This window comes from Pongo pygmaeus, chromosome 1 (assembly GCF_028885625.2).
Source record: "Pongo pygmaeus isolate AG05252 chromosome 1, NHGRI_mPonPyg2-v2.0_pri, whole genome shotgun sequence".
NCBI lineage: Eukaryota > Metazoa > Chordata > Mammalia > Primates > Hominidae > Pongo > Pongo pygmaeus.
Window position 1 is genome coordinate 458,109 of NC_072373.2, and position 13,161 is coordinate 471,269.

Genomic DNA, 13,161 nt, shown 5'->3' on the forward strand with positions numbered 1-13,161 from the left:
TTCACCATGAAGGCCAGGCTGGCCTGGAACTCCTGACCTCAGGTGACCTACCTACCTCGGCCTCCCAAAGTGCTGGGATTACAGGTGTGAGCCACTGTGCCCGGCCTAATTTTTGTATTTTTAGTAGAGATGGTGTTTCACCATGTTGGCTAAGGTGCTCTTGAACAACTGACCTCAAGTGATCCACCAGACTCAGCCTCCGAAAGTGCTGGGGTTACAGGCATGAGTCACTGTACCCAACCTCTATACAAATCTTGACTAATATTCACAAACTACTATCAAAGTGATATTATCAAATGCCAAGTCAAAATAAAATGGAGAATTTGTAAAACGAAATGTGTGTACATGTTACTCTATATGTATAATAGTTGTCTAAGTAGAATTACATCGAAAGCCAAAGCAAATTTTTCTTTTTTAATTATACTTTAATTTCTAGGGTACATGTGCAGAACGGGCAGGTTTGTTACTCAGGTATACACGTGCCATGGTGGTTTCCTGCAGCCATCAAATTGTCATCTACATTAGGTATTTCTCCTAATGCTATCCCTCCTTCCTAGTCCACCAACCCACCAACAGGCCCTGGTGTGTGATGTTCCCCTCCTTGTGTCCATGTGTTCTTATTGTTCAACTCCCATTTATGAATGAGAACATGCGATGTTTGCTTTTCCGTTCTTGTGTTAGTTTGCTGAAAACGATGGTTTCTACCTTCATCCATGTCCCTGCAAAGGACATGAATGCATCCTTTTCTATGGCTGCATAGTATTCCATGGTGTATATGTGCCACACTTTCTTTATCCAGTCTATCATTGATGGGCATTTAGGTTGGTTCCAAGTCTTTGCTGTTGTGAATAGTGCCACAATAAACACATGTGTCCATGTGTCTTTATAGAATGATTTATAATCCTTTGGATATATATGCCACACTGCCTAAAGTAAGTTATAGATTCAATGCTATCCCCATCAAGATACCTTGACCTTCTTCACAGAATTAGAAAAAACTACTTTAAATTTCATATGGAACCAAAAAAGAGCCTATATAGCCAAGACAATCCTAAGCAAAAAGGACAAAGCTGGAGGCATCACACTACCTGACTTCAAACTATACTACAAGGCTACAGTAACCAAAACAGCATGGCAGTGGTACCAAAACAGAGAGATAGACCAATGGAACAGAACACAGGCCTCAGAAATAACACCACACACATCTACAACCATCTGATCTTTGACAAATCTGACAAAAACAAGCAATGGGAAAAAAAATTCCCTGTTTAATAAATGGTGCTGGGAAAACTGGCTAGCCATAGGCAGAAAACAAACTGGACCCCTTCGTTACATCTTATAAAAAATTAACTCAAGATAGATTAAAGACTTAAATGTTAGACCTAAAACAATAAAAACTCTAGAAGAAAACCTAGGCAATACCATTCAGGACATAGATGTGGGTAAAGACTTCATGACGAAAACACCAAAAGCAATGGCAACAAAAGCCAAAATTGACAAATGGGATCCAATTAAACTAAAGAGCTTCTGTGCAGCAAAGGAAACTATCATCATAGTGAACAGGCAAGCTATACAATGGGAAAAAATTTTTGCAATCTATCTGTCTGAGAAAGGTCTAATATCCAGAATCTACAAAGAACTTAAATTTACAAGGAAAAAACAACCCTCTCAAAAATTGGGTGAAGGATATGAACAGACACTTCTCAAAAGAAGACATCCACGCAGCTAACAAACATGAAAAAAGGCACATCATCACTAGTCATCATCAGAGAAATGCAAATGAAAACCACAATGAGATACCATCTCACACCAGTGACAGTGGCGATCATTAAAAAAGTCAGGAAACAACAGATGTTGGAGAGGATGTGGAGAAATAGGAATGCTTTTGCAAAATTAGTTTTTAAAAGTAAGTGAAAAAGACTACTAAGAAAAATTACACATAGCTGCAGGTGGAGCACAAAGTGCTTCCCTACCTTCTGATGACAAAAGAAGATGCCAAATCAGGTGTTTTAGTTGTGTGTAAGTTTAGTAGCAGGGGAGAAAGAGAAACTGAACAAATATTAAGCTAATAGGTAACTTACCTATTAAGCTAATAGGTAACTTAATAGTCTATGTAACCTATTAGGCTAATAGGTTACATAGACTTTTGTAACTTTCCAATATATGTTTGTGTGTGTGTGTTTGTGTGTGTTTGTGTGTGTGTGTGTGTGTACATGATATAATTAGGAGGCAATTAGGAGATTGCGTTATTTCTGTAACTACATATAGATTTCTCTGAGGTCAGAAGTTGTGGAATTTAAGACTTTCTTTTCCTTAAGAGAATGAAGCTATACAAAACCCCTTTGATCAGGGATTGTGTAAAACCATCATTATTTGAGCTAGAATTATTTCGGGGAAAGACAAAAAAAATAATTTGATCCTCAAAGCACTTTGTTCATTCCCTATGTTACTATTGTTGCTAATAACGTTAAGAATAGACAACAGTTACAATGCATAGGCTAAATAATGGATGCACCAGCTAACTAATCATGTACTGAGAAAATAGTATGATTTTAACTAATTTCCTATCAACTGTATGCAGTTACACGCATATGCGTGTGTGTGTGTTTGCTGGTGTCTCTCCTCCTCGCCTCTTCCACTACCCTCTATCTTAGCACACACCGTTTTCTGCCTAGACCTCTGTGAGAGACTTCTAACCAATAACCCCTTGCAACCTTTGCCTTCCTCAAACCATTATTCACAGGCAAACAGAACAAAACTCATCAAATATAAAAAGTAAGCTTCTGATGCTGGTATGTATCTTTAGCTATACTATTCATCTTAATCTTTCTACTTTTATTCTTAAAATGTATACTAAGCTTTCAAGACAATGAATAAGAATGTACAAGTGACTATTTCAATGAAATCAGGGAAAGAAAACCCTCCAACTACAGATCACGTGTAAGGCAGAAAGACACATCAGAATTGGTGCAGAAAACCAAGATCTGGACCAGGAGACCCTGCAGGGAAGAAAAACGGGATTCAAAGTTACTGGTGGTGGCAGTGCTCAAAAATATCAGGAAACATCTTTTCCTAGATGAGGAATGCCGTCGCATCAGCGTGAACTGCTGTGCACAATTATGATAGACAAGGAGGCAGGAAGCAATCAAAAGAGCAAATGGAAAGACAGACCACATGGGGAGGAGGTGCTGGAGCTAACAGGGCAGCCTAATCTACACTGATCACCATGCCAGCCCTGCCCACAGTGAGGGGATGGGATAGAGAAGAGGACACGGAGGACCCGGAGAAGAAGGCAGGAATGAGTCTGAGGAGGCCTGAGAAACCTGCCAAGACTCCCCAGTGCCTGTAAATTCATGGAATTCACCCAGTAATAACTGAAAAAGCAAATTAAATCTTAAAAATAAGATATGGAAATTTGGTTTCCTTCCAACAATATTCACAAAAAAATAAGTAGCTAACTTCTTAGCAGAATAAATATATCCACCCAAAAATTATTGCCATGTAACAGAACTCATGATACAGTATCATACTTAATTTACAAAGAAAAAATCCTTGATAAGCAATTTTAACAATGAGAGACCGTCATGAGGCAGAGATACTAGAAAGCAGAGACTTGATAATTGACATAATTTGTCAGATAACACAAAGATGTGAAATGGAAATTAGCTTGACCCAGGAAAGAATTTGAAGAAAATGATGAAAAATAAGCCAAATGGTTGCTTCATAGGTTGTGTAGCAATAAAATAATACTTTAAGTTGATAAGCAGTGAAGCATGAAGCATAAAGATATAGTAATAAACTAAAAAATATTGACTAAATTTGGATGTTAAAGGAAAAAAAGAAGAGAGAAAGCTATTGTATTCTTACATATGCTAGGGAATCAATAGACATTGTGTAAATGGAAAGATGACAGTGTTTACTCTTCATAAAAATATTTCTATACTTTATAAAAGTATTGGCATAAAGGTAATCAAAAAAATATAAAAATTTTATTAAATGGAAAAAATAGACCCCTTAAAGAATTTTTTTTTTTTTTAAAAAGAGGGAATATAACATAAAACAAAACGTGAGAAAATGCAGTTAAATTTAATGGGCATATCAATGAACATAAATGGGATTAACACACTTACTAAAGGAAAAAGATGACGATTCCCTCTGCCTTGAGTCTTTTTCCCCAGATATGCTAGAACCCATTTTTTCAGTTCTTTTAAGGTCTCTTCTTTGCTATTCAGTTATCAGAAAATATTTCAGTGACCAATGAATAAAAAAATAGGACTGATCTGTCCCTTATCCTTATTTTTCTTCATAAAATTAACAATCTTCAACATATTTTTATAATTATTTCTCTCTTTTCTATAATATAGTGTCATATTAATAAGATGAGACATTTTGCTCATTTTTATCACTGGTGTCTGCTGAAAGCCTAACGCAGTGGTAGCCCCAAAGTAGATGCTCAAAAATAAATATGCTCTGAATGAGTATATTTAGTCATTTCCTGGAAGGAGAGGGCTGGGTCAAACAGAGTGCTAAGGACTCAGAATACTTACTGCTAGAATGACAATGAAATGACAACATCATGTTAGTGGCACATTTAAAATGAAACAATATCAATATTGAAAATATTTGTAAGATTTGAAAAAAGATAAAATCATAACACATTTACCTATAATTCAGAAATTTAAATTTCTAGATTTCTAAGACTAAAGATTTTTAATTTCTTAAACTTTTAGATAACATATACAATATATATTCTTTAAAATGGTTATTAAAAAGTAATTGGAAGTAATTACTTCATATTATATTAAAACATTATAGCTATAAATATGGTGTAAACTGTAATGGTTATTCTGCCCTTTCTTCTCTTGCTACCTCCTGCCATCCTAAGAGAAGTTGCCTTAAGCAGAACTGTCTCATCCCGATCCCCAAAATCACTCTCTCTATCCACTCAACACATTATCTTTCCCAAGCTTGAGGAAAAAAAAATAGAGTGAGAGACAAAGATTATGTATTATTATTGCGACTCTTGGTGTTTGCAAAATTCCAAATACTGAGATATGGCTAAATAAAATTCTATGCAACTTTTGAATGCATGAATGTATATGTTTATGTAAGTTTTATTTTGTTTACATTTTGTTTTGGTAACTAGTTTTATTTCCCTTGGTGACTACATTTTCTGTTGTCTTTCAGATGAGTATATTTTTGATTTTGATTTAAATATAATTTCTCAAAATAAACGTTTTTATTTATACCTATTTTATGTTTTTATGATGTCAAGTCCATGGTATTTGTTCAGGGCAAGATTTAGTGACTGAACTTCATGATTATCTTTCCACTTCCCAACACTTCACTTATCTTTCCCATTATTCAAGAGCTGCTATATCCTTGAGTTTGATATTCTTTATCTGGAATTCAATGCAAAGCTCTGCTAAGTGGTAATGATGATCCAAGAGTGGATGTTTGAATTCTAGGATACCACAGGTCTTTCTCTTTCCATAAATCTTAAAGTCTGTAGGTTTATGAAAGACAGTTTTGTCACAGCCAGTTAGATTCATGGGTTAGCATTGTGGTGTAAGGAGGTGAATATAATGAACTCAGCAATGAACAGGCTTTCTGATGCCGGAAGTTTTCCCTGCCTGTTCTATAGGTCTTGTGCCGTATATCACGTATGTCTTCTCTTGGTCTACCATACAATGGGTAGAAGGTTTCAGTTACACAAGATGAAGAAGTCCTGGAGATTGGCTGTGCAGCGTCGTGCCTGTGGTTCACAATACTGAACCGTGCACTGAAAAAGTTTAAGAGGGTAAATTTCATGTTAACTGCTCTCACCACAATAAATAAAATTTATCATGAGCCAGGCACTGAACTAAGCTCAGGATACATTACAATGAACAAATTTAGACATGACAAATGATCTCAATAAAACTTCAAATGTTTTACTACAATAATTACCTGAAAAAAAAGTCAGTCTTCTCTATAGTATAATGTGAATGGACACAAATGAGTGGTTTTAACATTATGTTTCCTTCCCTGGTTTTTTAAAAAAATTTATAATAAGTAAGATTCATCAACAAGAACAAAATCATATGAGTTTCTAGGATCAGTGTTTGCCAAAGACTGCTCTTTAAAGGGATCATCTGAGTCCAATCTACTTGACATGATCCTACCTTGTCAGACAAGCTAGTCAAGATTTAGAAAAGGCAACTACATTTCAATCCTTTGAAAATCTACATAATCATAAGCACAGACTTATCAGGATTGGTAATGGGTCAAGTTTAGGGACACGTTAAAATTACAATGTAATTTTTGGCTGTAGTTGATCAGCAAGTTTACATCCATATATTCATCCAAGTTGCTCTTCCTTAAAAAAAATTAAATTTGTTGACATTTCTACCTGCAAGATGTGTGACTCATGCTTTAAATTATTACAATTTTCATATAACACGTTTCAGAATACCTGATATTGTGAGTGATCTCAATTTCTTCCTGGGTGATGTTTCCTGGTTTAATATTTGTGTGATTCCAATGATAAATCTCAGATAATATAAATAGCAAACAATTAAAATACCGAGAAAATAATATACAACTTATTAGGGGAGAAAGAAGAAGAGATGCTCCCTTAGTGACACACTGAAGGTGGGATGCCTGGTCTGCTTTTTCTATATTTTTGCATATTTGGGGTTCAGAAAACTGAAACCCATAAAGTCACCATATGCTACATACACTGAACCTAAACTAATAAGTAGTTCTGAAAGAGAACAGAGGAGAAGAGGGACTCCCTACAGGGATAAATGGTCTAGACTTAAGTTATGGCTTATTTATGCTGTCAACACCCCAGGGACTACAATCCCAGCTGACCAATTAAACTTCGAGAGTTTCAGTGGAGATTTAAGGTCCTGGGATTACTTCTGGAAAAAAATAAAAAAGCTTACTGTGCAATTGACCCAATACTCATAACCAGAATCTAATGGACAGAAAATACACAGTTTACAAACTTGTGCTTATTTTAAATGTTAATTAAAAATATGTTTATTAAACCCACAGATTTTTTTAGTTGGAAGATTTAAAATTAAATGTGATTAATGAAAAAATAAAATATAAGGAAAAATGACATCTGGAAGCAAAATGAGGAATTTCACAAGAAAGAAAACATTCAAGGAAATGATCTTTTGAATGTATTGAATTCAGTTTGCTAGTGTTGAGCATCTTTACATGCATGATCATGAAAAAAATTGGCCTGCAATTTTCTTATACCGTCCTTGTCTGACATTGGTGTTAGGGTAATGCATCAAAAAATGCATTTGAAAGTGTATCCTTTTTAATTGTTTGGAAAAGTTTGAGAATAGCATTAATCTGTCTTTAGATATTTGGTAGCAATCACCAGTAAAAGCATCAAGTCCTGAACTTTTAAGGAAAGTTTATTATTATTATTATTATTGGTGATTCAATCTCTGTACTAGTTATTCACTTGTTCAGGTTTATTCTTTCTTCAGGACATATGTCTAAGAATTTATCCATTTCTTCTATGTTACCCAATTTACTGACATAATTGGTCATGGTAGTCTCTTATGACCCTTTGTATCTTGGTGGTATTGACTGTAATTTCTCCTGTTTTACTTATAGTTTTGAGTCATTTCTATTAGTTTTCTTGGTTTGTCTACCTAAAGGTTTGCCAATTTTCCTCACGTTTTTACAGAACCAACTCCTCATGTTACTGATCTTTTCTTTTGTCTTTCTTGTCTCTGTTTAATTCTGCTCTAACTTTTATAACTTTCTTCTTTCTTCTAACTTTTGGCTTTTTTCTTCTTTTCTAATTCCTAGAGTGCCAAGTTAGGTTGCTTATTTGGGATCATTTCTCTCTCTGTCTCGGTAGGTCTCAGAACTACTTTTGCTGTACCCCATAATTTGGTATGTTATTTGCCCATTTTTGTTTGTCTCAAGATATTTTTAAATTTTCTTTATTTTTGGGTCCATTTGTTGTTTATGAGTGTTGAGAGTGGGGTATTATAATCCCCTACTATTATCATATTGCTGTTTCTTTTTTCTGTTCTGCTCATGTTTGCTCCATCCATTTTGGTGTTCCAATGTTTCCCGGGCCTCTGTTGAGGCACCCTAACTAATAACACTTTGCACATCAATTCATCTGATTTCTCACAAAAGCAAACAGAACAAAACTGTTCAAACATACATAAGGGAGTCCTAGTTGCTGATACAAACTTTTAGTCTTCCAATCTTTTTATCCTACCTTAATTCTCCAACTATATAATAAACATCCAAGACAAAAAAAAATGAAAAAAGCACAAATGATTCCTTCACTGAAATCAGGAGACAAAGGCAATCCATCAACTATAAATTACATGTAAGGAAGGGGAAGAAAGTCACTGATGCTCATCAGAATTGGTACAGAAACTCCATATTGGAAGCAGGAAGTCCTGCAGGGAAGAGACCCAGTCAAGGTCACTGGTGGTGGTAATAATAAAAAATACCAGGAAATATTATTCCCCAAGAAGGTGAGGGGCCTCTCATAAGTGTAAACTGCTATACCCAAGCCTGATGAACACGGAGGCCAGGTAGCAATCCTAGGGTTATTGAAGAGAAAGATGCAGAGAGTATACCTGGGAAAGAAGTGGTGGAGATAACAGGACAATCTTGCCTAAACTAAGGGGGTCACCATCCCAGGCATAACCAGGAGTAGGGAGGTGGTAAGAAATGAACATGGAGAAGACAGCAAGAATGCGTACAACAGAACTGTAGGGCTTGAGAAACAAGAAGAGATTCCCCAATGCCTGCAGCCCCATGCAATCCACCTGGTAACAACTGGAAAGGCAAATCAAATGCTTAAAAATGAAATTAGAAAATGCAACATCTTTCTAAAAATACTATAGAAAAAACTAAATCCACCCCAAAATTATTGCCTTAAATCAGAGATAAATACTGATATAAACTTCAAATACTCTACAACCCCAAATCCTTAATAAAGTAGTTTTATAAATGAGAAAACATTTTAAGACAGAAATATGACGATTCAGAGAACTGATGACCCATTAAAAAGAGATGACGATCGGCCAACAGAAAGATGTGAAATGGGAATCACCCTCAGTCAGGAGAGCACTTAAGGAGAGTGATGGAGAAGAAGCTGAATGGCTGCTCTGTGGCTTGTGAGTGATTGTACAATAATAAAGATGATGGAGAAAATATAAAAGCACTGTAAAGAAATACTAATAAGCACTAGGGTAAACATATTGGCTACAATTGAATGATAAAGGAAAGGAGAATAGACATATCTTCTAAAATATTTTCTGTTCTTCCTTATGCTAGGAAACTAGTAGATACTGTGTAAAGAGGTAAATTAAGGATGTTTTAGTCTTATATGTTTTATGTATAGGTATTTGTACATAATAGAATATACAAATTTTGTTAAATAGAAAATATTAAATACCACACAATGAAATAATTTTGAAATAAAGGCAAAGAGTAGATTTTGTCTTCTTACTGCAAAGAATTGTAAGTATATGAGGTGATGCATGTTAATTACCTCAATTTACCCATTCCACACAATATACATATTTTAAAATATCACATTGTACATGATAAATATATACAATTTTATTTGTTCATCACAAATAAAAATTTAAAAATGGAAATTAAAATAAAGGTAACAAAGTGTGGGGGAATATGATTTAACTAACGGGGTATACCAATAAACAATGCATTTAATACACTTAAGAAAAAAAGATTACTATTCTCTCTGCCTGGTGGTCTCTTTTCCGATACATTGTGACTCATTTCTTCAACTGATTTAGGTCTCTTCTCTGCTATCTTGATTATCAGAGAAGACATCTCTGAGCAGTGAATATAAAACAGTAATTATCTCCTACATACCCTGTTTTACTCTTCTTTATAATGTTTATCATTCCTCATAGTTTTTTTGCGATTATTATCTCTTCTCTACCATAGAATGTAAGATCCAGGAGATAAAGCATTTTACCATTTTTATCACTAGTGTCTTTCCAATGCCTAAAATATAGAACCTATTCCAAAACAGATGCTCAAAAATAAATGTTTCTTGAGTCAATGCATTTATCCATTTTTGAGGAGAGATTGGGTTAAATAAGAGGGTTAAAAACTCAGAATACAATGACAACCAAACGAGCACATAGTCAGTATTAATATAGAAAATATTTATAAGACCTACTTGAAAAAAGATACAGTTGTAACACATTTTCCATGATTGTTCAGAAATTTATATTTCTGGGTACATTAACTTCTTAGGCAACTAGAGTTTACTTGTTTAATTCTTTAAGCTTAATAAATTTTAAAGTATGGAGTACAATATGCTAAGTGAAATAAGTCAGTCACAGAAAGAAAAACGCAGCATGAGCTCATTTATATGTAAAATAAAAGGAAATTGAGTAAGATAAATAGGGAGTTGAAGGGCAGTTACCAGAGTCAGGGAAGTAGAGAAATTGGGATAATGTCGGTAAAAGAAGACAAAATTACAGTTATGTGAGATAAAGATATTTAGAGATCTAATGTACAACAGAAGGACTATAGTTATATTTTATTATATATTACAAATTTGCTAAGAGAATAACTAGATTATATGTGTTTTTATCACAAAAAAGTAAACTGCAGACAGCGATGGATGTGTTAAATGGCTAGCTTGTGGTAATTATTTCACTATGGATATCTATATCAAAACATGTTGTACATCTTGAATTCATACAATAAAAAGTAAAATGCTCAATTTAATGACCAATATGGACTTATTTATTTTAATGTTTATTTAAAATATTTCATCCTGTCTGTGGCCTGGTATTTGGGAGAAAGCTGTAGGTTTATTATATATGGCCTTTATTATGTTGAGATACATTTCTTGTATACCTAATTTGTTGAGAGTTTTGGAATTTTGTCAAATGCTTTTCTTCATCTACTTAAATAATCATACAATTTTATCATTCTGTTAATGTGCTATGTGATGTTTATTAATTTGCCTCTGTTGAAGCATCCTTGCATCCCTGGGATGAATCCCATTTCATCATGGTGAATGCTTTTTGAAATGTGCTTTTAAATTCAGTTTGCTAGCATTTTTTGAGGAATTGTAGATTCATGTTCCCAAAGGATATTGACCTGCAGTTCCTTTTTTTGTTCCTGTGTCCTTCTCTGGCTTTGGTATTAGGGTAATTCTAGCCTTGTAAGATGAATTTGGAAGTATTCCCATTTCGATCCTTTGGAAGTGTTTGAGAAGAATTGGTATTAGTTCTTTAAATTTTTGATAGAATTTTGCAATGAGTCCATATTGTCCTGGGCTGCTTTTTATCTTTTTGGCGGGAGACTTATTACTACCTTCATTGCATTATTCATTATTATTGGTTTGCTTAGATTTACTATTTATAATTTAATCTTGATAGGTTTTACATATGAATTTATATCTTCCAGTTTATCTCATTTTTGGCATGCAATTATACTTTCATAATCTTTTGTATTTCTGTAGCATCAGTTGTAACGTTTCCTTTTAAAATTTCTAATTTACTTGAAACTTCTGTTAATTTTGTTTTTTCACAACACAACTCTTATATGATGTTTCGCACTGTTTTTATCATTTATTGTGTTTCTTCTCTGATCATTATTATCTACTAATTTTGGGTTTATTCTTTTTTTCTAGTTAATTGAGGTACAATATTACACCTTTTCTTATTTGAGGTCTTTATTGATGTAGCCCTTCATTGCTATAAACTTCCTCTTTGAACTGCTATTGCTGTGTCCTGTAGGTTTTGCTATGTTGAGTTTTCCATTTTCATTTGTCTCAAGCAACTTTTTATTTTCCCTTTTAATTTTTTCGTTGACCCACCTATTGTTTAGGAGCATATTGTTTAATCACCATTTATTTGTAAAGTATCAGAATTCTTTCATTCATTTACAGTTTAAACTGCTGTGATCAGAAAAGATGCTTGATATTTTGATCTTAAGTCTTTTCTACAGTCAAACATGTGATCTAACCTAGAAAATGTTTCATGTGCAATCAAGTATAATGTGTATTCTCCAGCTACTGAATATAAAATGTTTTGCATATGCTTTTTAGGTCCATTGCCCTGGAGTGCAATTTCAAGCTGTTATTTCATTTTTGACTTCCTGTCTGGATAATCTTTCCATTGCTGAAAGTGGGGTGTTGAAGTTTCTTAGTATTATTTTGTTGCTATCTCTCCCCTTAGATCTATTAATAGTTACTTTATATATTTAGGTGCTCTAATGTTTAGTGCATATATAGTCACAATTATTATATACTTTTGGTTGAATTTTTTTAATCATTATATATGATCTTCTTTGTTTCTTTCTACAGTTCTGGACTTAAGCCTATTTTATCTGATATAAGCATAGCTACTCCTGCTCTTATCTGGTTACGACTTGCATGGGATATCCTACTTCACTTCGTCTGCATATGTCCTTGCAGGTTAAAGTAACCTGTTGTAGGTGGCATTTTTTATTCATTCTGCCACCAGATGTCTCTTGATTGGATAATTTAATACATTCACATTCAAGATAATTTTTGATACATAGGGACTTAATACTACAATTTTGTTAATTGTATTCTAGTTGTTTTATAGAGAGTTCATTCTTTTCTTCCATTCTTACTATCTTCTTTTATGGTTAAGTGATGTTTTTTCTAGTGGTATGTGTTGATTCTTTTTAAAAAATTTTGTATATCTAGTACAGGTTTTTGCTTTGTAGTTACCACGAGACTTACCAAAAATATTATAACAGGTTATTTTAGGTGGCTAACAACTTAGAGCACAATAAAACTCTACAAAAATCACTTTTCATGAAATTTTGCTATATTTCCTGTTACAAAGAAGTTTTAAAGATAACCAAATATGTCTAATTATAATCCAGCAAACAGAGTTGACACATGCTCTAATTCATACAAAGTTAGAGTATGCATTTTATATTGTCTGAGTTCAGAAAAAATACTGAAAACTAGTTCTCTCATGTTTTTTTCCAAAACACTACAGAATCTTTATGTTAGAGTCATAAAATAATTGGGTGTGGTGAGAGAAAAGAGAAATCTGGACGTTTGAAACTACCTGATTATTCACAAGTTGGACATAGCCAATTAGGAAATTATAGGTGTGCAGCTACCACATTTGTGCTTTTATGTAACAGGTT

General features: G+C 33.8%; 2 protein-coding genes across 6 annotated transcripts in view; both read right to left on the bottom strand.

The window, feature by feature from the left end:
• LOC129033027 (olfactory receptor 14I1-like) overlaps nucleotides 1-13,161 on the bottom strand; it is a 76,376-nt gene that overhangs the window by 23,932 nt on the left and 39,283 nt on the right. The window lies entirely within an intron of this gene.
• The window catches only part of LOC129033048 (olfactory receptor 2G6), a 56,598-nt gene that overhangs the window by 4,154 nt on the left and 39,283 nt on the right, over nucleotides 1-13,161 (bottom strand). The gene's annotated exons all lie outside the window — the stretch shown is intronic.